The following is an 8,964-nucleotide window of genomic DNA, read 5'->3' on the forward strand; positions in this document are numbered from 1 at the left end:
AACCTATCGCGCGAATATCTATTTATTGATCGAATAAAACCAATATCATACGTGGAATTACAGTTGTAGTCATAAAATAACATCCTGAATTGTATTTATTTAAGTCATTCCATTTATGAGTTATTGCGTTTACATGTATGTAAAAGTACAGACAGTCAATCCTCTGACAGGTTTTATTCAAAATTCGAAAAGAATATGTATTTTGGAGACTAGATCTGTGTACCAAATTTTATTTATTTGCGTTTTAGCGTTATAGAGTTCACTTGTAATCGAACAGCCATGCAGACAGACTTCCTATGGATGAATTTCATACAAAATTTGTTAGAAATCTAAAATTTCAGTGGTTAATTCTTATTAACCAAATTTCATTTATCTACCATGAAGCGGTTTTGAGTTCTCGTGTTCACAGACAGACAAACACAATACAAAAAATGCGTTTTTCTGATTCAAGGAGGTCTGAAACGTCAAGATTCGTCAAAATCTTGAATTCGAATTATTTTGACGATTACTATATTTTCTCTATATTTCGTATAAAAAAAAATTAAAAAGAACTAGGAAATGCAAAATACTCTTGCATACATTTTCTTTGATTATTTTAAAAATAGATTCTCTGGAATTCCAAATGGCTTGCAGACTATTTATTTCGAAACTTTAGAACTCAATTCTAAAAAGTTTTAGCAGCTGTTTAATTTTCAGTTTCAATAAATTAGAAATTTGCAAAACAGGGCGAGAATTATTAGTCTAGCAAACGATAGATGTTTCGCTAAAAACTTAAATATTATTAAATAAGTCACTCATTCTGCAAACGATAAATTGTTACAAAGATCTGAAATGAATCCAATATTTGTACCTAATGCAAAACCAAAAATGTTGAGCAACCATCATAAATTGATTGTCAAAATATATTTAATAAAGATTTTTAAAATGTACAATTAAATGCGTAATTTTTTGAAGAAACTCATCACAATATTTAAATTTTTGTTAAACTGAGGAAAATGGAGAGATTCAATAAATACGACAAAAAAGCAGTAACAGAAAATAAAATTTGAAGATTGTAGCAACAGAATATTTATGGCAATAGAAAATAAAATTTGAAGATTGCAGAGTAATTTACTAATAAAATGCACTAAACATTTTTTTTTCAAAATTGTGCCTTTATCTTTTGAATGGCAATTTAATTGCGCAAAAAGCTGAAGCTGAAATTATATTATATGAATTATAATATAATTTCAGCTGGAGGGATATTGATATTAGCTGAAGTCATGAAATTGAAAAATTTAAATAACACTCTTAATTATAAAAACAATATGTGAGGGGATTTTCTGAACAGTAAAACTGAAAATCATTATAGGTAGAATGAGAATATGTATGCATTTTTTCATATGTTTATAATTGATCCAGTATATAAATTTACCATTTCACGCGATTTTCCATGATTCATTCAAAGTATGGTTTTCTAATCCCGTTATAAGAGTAATAGAGAATTTTGAACGAGTCATTCTAGCAGTTTTAGTTAGTGCTTTAATTAAAGAGCTGCGACTGTTTCATGTAATACTTCAATAATTCCTACTTATATTAAGTAGCAATCATAATTATTTAAAAATCGTTCATTCTAGTAAATTAAAGACGAAAATGTTCAGAATCCCACTGGACTTGCATTTCTCTCTCTCGGTGACCCTGGGGCTGTTCAGCAGCATATAATTAGCATATTCCAGAAGGAATTTTCATTAGTACACATAGCGGTTTCTAGAGAAAATATCGAGATAAAGATTCTATATTTGCATGTAACAAATGAATCTTTGGAGCATGTTCTTCAGTGCGTCTATTGCAATACATTTATTTGGCACTAAATTTTTGTGGGAAAGTAAGACGTATTCAAGATTCAAGAAAAATTGCATTATCTTAAAATTGTTATTGCATTCTTCTTTATTTTATTTATTTATTTATTTTTGAAATTTGCATTTTAAGGAATTGTAGAATTTGGGAAATTATTTTTTCAGGATGACATCTTAATACAGCACGGAAATACGAATTTAAGTTGTTAACAATGTCAAGCATGCATTGAATTATCGCATTTTTAAATTTATAGGCGATGAAACATTTGATAAAAAGTTTGCACAAAATCCACAAACATGTTAAGTGAATCGATGCGATAATACATTCCAGAAAAGATATACTCTAATTGGAAAATAGAAAAATAAAACAATTTCTAGGCTTATTACATTGTTAACATTAAATGCAGAAACATTCGATGGATTGCTTGCTAAATGGTGTAGAGTGAGGAAATTTCAGGATTTCAGAAAATTTCTAATTTATTTTTTTACATTAACTGCACATCTAAGAAAAATTCGATGCTGCGTCGTTTTTGAGTTTGAATTAAAATTTATTTCAAATGAATTATTATTTTGAGTGCAAAGTGTAGAATATTTTACATTTAATTAAATGTTAGATAGTTGTTCAATTCATATTCCTTTTAGTTTTCATGATATTGCTTTCCTTTATTAAATGTGTACTTAATTTCTCGAACTTAAAACATTTCTAACAAGATTGTTTTTATTCATGTCTTTGCTTAATAATTTAATATAAATTTGCTTTCTGAAAGATATTTTTAATTAAAAAAATGTATATCAACCACGCATGTAAAACACAAAAAAAAAAAAAAAAATGTTTATATTTCAAACCACTGAAAGAAGAATTACCATTATATATAAAGTAGTTTTGATAACCTCTACAACAAAAGAAAAAAATTCATATAAAATCTTTTTTAATTTTTTCAATTATTTATCTTTCACTTTTCATCGATAAAATAACGATTAATACATTTTTGGGTGTCTTTGGCTTGGATTTCATATTCTTTTATATATAATTTTCTTTTTAATTAAACAGAAAAAAGCATAATAAAAATTACAATTTTTCATTAAATGATTGTGAAGAATTAAACAAAATTGTTTGCTGGTAACAAACAAACAATATATATTTTACTAACTAACCATTCATGTTTGCAATTTTCGAAACCTATTTCATATAACCGAAATAGCAAAAATATTATATAATATTTACAAATCTTTAGTCAAATAGCATCATTTAGAAAACACTCATGCGTAAGATTTTTTAAATGAATTTATAGAAAAGTACAAGTAAAACTTTAAGCTGGAGGAAAATATTTAAACATTATCAAACAAAATTTTCAAACTCCCCTCCAAAAAAAAAATTGAAAAATGGATTACCTTTCAAATCCAGAATATTTTGGTTTAGCTGCTCGAATTCCTGCGCATCCAAAAGAAATTTAAACAATACGAGCTGAGAGTTCAAATCTAACTAACAAATTTGAATATCACGCAGAAATGAACAAATGGCAACAACAGAGCCAACCAATCACCATCAAGTTCCTGGACTATTCATAAAACAAAATATGTTTGTGGGAGGAGTTACCACGCCTCTCTGGTGATAACATTCCAAATTGACTCACAAACTTTATTTTAAAAATCCAGCTATCTTTTGAAATAGATTAAATTGAAGAAAAAACGTTAATATTTTAGAGAGAGAAACTTACCAATTTTCCTTGTATCCTGTTGTCCGAAATCTTCCTCCGCCTTCCAGGAGCTATAGAATTATGCCCAGAATCAACTTGAATGTAACAGTTTTATGACAATGTTTTTGTTCGAATTTACGTCACAGTGGACATTTTTAGATATGGTCAGATGTAAGTGTAAAAACAGGAACTTGCGGGTCTTTGATAAGAATTTCTTTTTATTTCTTACTATTTTTTGCCAGTATATAGGCTTTCACCTATATGGAGGAACCCGCGGGAAACTAGAGGGTGTGGTCACCTTGAAACGTTCTCGTACGCTCCCTAATAAAGGTGTTTTGCTTGCCTTTTACAACCATAAAAATTGAGGGGCCTTGAACAAGATCGTAAACAAGTGCTCAGATTTTTGTTTTCAAATAAATATATAAGAACACACGTTCCTATTCTATATAAGAACGCTTTGTTTTTTGTAGTACAATGAACAGAGGCGTAATCTAGGTACTTTGCCACCCCCTATGCAATCCTCATGCCAATTGCCATTTAACAAAATTTATTTTCACATTTAAGCTTATTTTTACCATGTTAATGATTTATTTAGGTTAATATTTGTTTTATTTTATTAACTTTAATATGTGTTAATATTTGTTTTATTTCTCTGTTAGGAATTTAGACTGCCATCATCCTCGTTTCTACACAATATTATTAAAACAGATGCTCGCTTTTATATTTATTCTAGTAACTAAGTGAAAGCGATTCTAATAACTAAGTGAGTGTCCTAAAGAAGCATATAGGAACCCGACAAATTATTAATATTATCGTAATAATTTGTTAGTAATGCTCATAATTTCATCTGTCAATGCTGACGAGTTCGCTTATTTTTGGGACGTACAGACAAACGAACTCAATGTAAATTTTTTATTAAAAATTTAAATAGAAATTTACAAATTCAATGTAAAGACCACCCGCCGAATTTCATCTGCGCAAGTCGAAGCATTTTTGAGTTAATATTTCACATACAGACAAAACTGCAGACAAATATTATTTTTTATAAAAAAGAAGAAAAGAAATAAAGAAAGAAGAAGATGTTTTTCGGACACATAGGGGTTTAAAATACAAAGAAACGTCAAAATTTTTGATTCGATTTTTCTTTGATGATTAAAATACTTTCTCTTTGTATATTCCGTATTAGAGAAAGTAAAATGGAGTTTTTGGATATCCTGGGACAAAGTAGTTCATGGAAAATACTACTAATTCTATACTTATAATAAAGCTCAATGTGTGTGTGTGTGTGTGTGTGTGTGTGTGTGTGTGTGTGTGTGTGTGTGTGTGTGTGTGTGTGTGTGTGTGTGTGTTGGCGCTCTACAGGCCAGGTCATTTGACATACAGCTATCAAATTTGGTACATGTATACCTTAGAGGTCGGGAATGTGCACCTGGGGTCCCTTTTTTTGAAATTTTAATTAGAATTTTAATTATTAATTAAAAACTAACTTTCCCGCCAAAAGAATCTTCCATTTTCCCCACCGCCAACTTTTCCGCCAAAAAAATCTTCCATTATCCCCAGCGCCAAACGAGAAAGGCTTCCGTTGTTTTTTTCTCCCAACAGTAATGAGGCTAGGGTTAAAATTTTTCGGCGGATTATTTCAATCGGTTCTGCTTATTTTCTTAATGTTTGATGCATTTAAAATTAAACATTGTTAATGAATCAATCTTTCAGATTCATTCTGAAGTACTTTTGAATTAAAATAAAACAGAATAAAGGAAATTAAAAATTTCTAATCCGCATAGCGTTACCCCAACTGGCGTAGAAAAAATCACGTATTTGCGTTACGTAACCGGCGAAGAAAATTCACGCATGCGCATTCTGTTCTGATTGTTGCCATGACAACATGTATATGCTTATAGTTTTAAGTACAACGTTTTTTAAGTAGTTTTTTTAAAACCTGTTTTCAACCGTTTATTTTAAACGATTCGTTTTATTTTCTTAGTGTTTGATGCATTTAAATTTAAACATTGTTAATGAATCGATCTGCTCATAATGAATCTAAGAAAATTTTGTTGACCAACTCTTGAGATATTACATAAATTAAAAAAAATATTCTTTAGTGCCCATAAAGTTTAAACGCTGAGTGACTCTATTTTCAGTAATCAGATTATAAAAAATGCTTTGTTTCAGTAAAAAATATTATTATATTAATTGAAGATAAATTCTTTCCACTTTAATTTAAAGCATAAATTCTACGGGAGCTAACAGGAAATGAGAGAGATACATATTACGTTATGACTGAAGGCCTTTATAATATTATGAATGAATTATATGATAATCAAAATTTGAAGTTTTAAAATATTTTGATGAAGAAGCTATTAAAGTAGAAATTGCATAAAATATTTAATTATTAAAATTTTAACGAACATTAAGATTGGCGAACCGGCTGGTCGACAAAGGCGGCTAGTAGTATAATAATCTTACTGATTCTATAAACTACTAATCCTAGTTTAATAATTTTACTGATTCTATAAACTATTAATCCTATTAATAATTTAATAATCTTACTAATTATATTAACTTCTAATCCTACTAGTAATTTAACAAACAAGGTAGATCATGAAAATCCAAGTGAAGTTTAGTTTAGTCACATTTATAAAGCAACACCAGGGCTGTTTTGCAACGGACCTCATAATTTTGAACCATGATCAGGTGACGAGGACAGAACTTGAGATGGTACCCCTTTCCAAATTTTTACTCCACACCAGCAGGGAAAAATCTAAGTGAAAATTAGATTTGCCAAAACAAAATATCTACGATGACTGATTAGCGAACATATCTGTTCGAGATAATATTAATTAGGAAATAGTTTGTTTATCGACCCTTTATTTATTCCAAACTTCCAAAGGAGTTCGATTCATTCGATACCAAATTTCAGTTGTCTAGTTCAAAGCATTTTCGAGCTATCGCGTTCACAGACAGATAAAAATATATATATAATTTTAAAAAGTTCTTTTTCCGTTCACAGAGACTTCATACGTGAAGATTTGAATCTCGTACTCGAATTTTTTAACAATTTCAATACGCTCTCTTTTTCTACTCCGTGAGCCGGAAAATAAGAAAAAATACTTATATAACAGAAAAAAAAACTCATCTAACCGATTAAGATATGATTCTTAATTGCATCAATATTTCACCTCCGAAACTGATTTATTTACTACCCGGCCATGGAGACCAGTTTGTTCATTTGGAATACTGGCTTATCTGTCTGTTAAATTATTTATATGGAATGCATTTCATGATTGATAAAATAGAAAAACGTGAATTTAATGTAAACATTTATTTTGTGAACAAATTAAGAAGTATATATAATATGAAATACAACGGATGATTCTTGATTTAAATTATTTTTAGGTTAGTTGGCTGCTTTTGTAATTAAATTGTATTTATGTTAGCTATATATTTTTTGTATATGCTTATTCTTTTAAGTACATAGTTTTTTAAAACCTGTTTTCGACCGATTATTTTAAACGATTCATTTTATTTTCTTAGTGTTTCATGCATTTAAAATGAAACATTGTTAATGAATCGATCTGTTCATGAGGAATCTGAGAAAATTTTGTTGACAAATTCTTGAGATATGACATAAATTAAGAACGATATTCTTTAGTACCCATAAAGTTTAAACGCTCAGTGACTCTGTTATCAGTAATCATATTATAAAAAAAATGCTTTGTTTCAGTAAAAAACATTATTATATTAATTGCAGATTAATCCTTTCCACTTTAATTTAAAGCATAAATTCCACGGGAGCTAACAGAAAATGAGAGAGATACATATTACGTTATGACTGAAGGCCTTTATAATATTATGAGTGAATGATATGACTATCAAAATTTGAAGTTTTAAAATATTTTGATGAAGAATCTATTAAGCTAGGAATTGCGTAAAATATTTAATTATTAAAATTTAAACGAACATTAAGATTGGCGAACCAGCTGGTTGGCAAAGGCGGCTAGTATGAAATAAAAGCGGGAGTGGAAATCCTAATAACTCTTAATTAAACCAATTTTTAATCATAATTTTATTGCTGATAAAAGGAAGTGATTGAATAATGTAATGGAGCAGTGAAACTCATTTGACGTAATGATAAAAGCATTGTTAGAGATTGGGAATCAAATTAAAACTGAACCAGGAACTCGGGAGTGGTCTCCACAAAACTTTCTCGCGTACTCTCTAATAAAGGTTTATGCCAGAGAATGCCTTCTATGGGATTGGCGTACAATAATTATGAAATGATAACCTTTGGCGTGGATTTAGCACTTTTACTGAATCTATTGTGTCATACTTGGCGAGTTAGTTGGCGATTCATTTATTTACTTACTTCTGAAAATAGAATTTGTACTTTAGGCTGATTTTTGTTAACCGATTGAAACAAAAATTTGACACAAAACTGTACTTGTAGGCACAAAATTCCATACCAAATTTAATATATGTACGTCTGTTATGTTATCGCGTTTGCATGTTTCTAAAAATACAAACCGACAGATGATCAACCCCTTGATAGATTTGGCTCAAAATTTGAAAAATGACTACACTACAGATGTACGGAATTTTATGTATCTAGCTCTCTTCTTTTTGTAGTTATTGCGTTAACTTATATACGAACAGCCGGACAGATGGACTTCCTCAGAACAATTACTCAAAATTTACTCAACAATTACTCAAAACATATTACTCAAAATTTGGAAGAAATCCGTAAATTTGGCTTTATACCAAATTTCAACTGTCTAGCTCCGTTTTTGAGTTATATTTGTCATAGACAGATAGACGCACATTTTTCAGAAATATGTTTTTCTAACTCAGGGAGATCCAAAATGTAGAGATTTGTCAAAATCTCGCATTCGAATTTTTTGGCAATCACTATAATTTCTCTATACTACGTATACGAGAAAATAAAAATGTATTAAAATTGTAGAAAATATGCTCTGCAATGAAATTGAAATCATTTTTAAGAGAGTGAAAATATATTTTTGTGACATAATATTTTCGGGAGATATAACTGGGAAACACCAAGAACTTGTTTAATTTTTAATTAACTAATATTTGAATTTGTTTTTGGACTTTGAAAACTTAACAGGACCTTCATTTTATCTTGAAAAGCACATTGATTGGGTAAAAACTGTAGATTTATAAAAAAAAAAATAAAAACATTCATCCTTGTATATATGTAATGATGTTGGTTACGAAATTTCCGAGTTCGTTTGGATAGTGGAAGTTATATGGTGTGGAGAACGCTCAATCAGCAGGCGGCAGTAGAAAATAAAACAACGACGTTTATTTACACGAAGACACACAGGACAGCACAAAGACGACAACTATATACAGCACAGCAGACGATTATCTTCAGCCGAGACGTGCAGCATACAACAAGACACTTCTGCAGACAG

General features: G+C 29.5%; 1 protein-coding gene across 2 annotated transcripts in view; it reads right to left on the minus strand.

Annotated features, from left to right (window-relative positions):
• The window catches only part of LOC129976637 (uncharacterized), a 29,489-nt gene extending 25,798 nt beyond the window's left edge, over positions 1 to 3,691 (minus strand). Inside the window, exon 1 of one of the 2 annotated variants that reach the window (XM_056090314.1) lies at positions 3,554 to 3,691. The gene's annotated coding sequence lies outside the window, so the exon portion shown is untranslated. Of the gene's footprint in view, positions 1 to 3,227; positions 3,338 to 3,553 lie in introns of those variants that run through there. The other variant, XM_056090313.1, reaches the window with a different exon arrangement.
• Positions 3,692 to 8,964: the final 5,273 nt, after the last annotated feature.

This window comes from Argiope bruennichi, chromosome 7 (genome assembly GCF_947563725.1).
Source record: "Argiope bruennichi chromosome 7, qqArgBrue1.1, whole genome shotgun sequence".
Taxonomy (NCBI): Eukaryota; Metazoa; Arthropoda; class Arachnida; order Araneae; family Araneidae; genus Argiope; species Argiope bruennichi.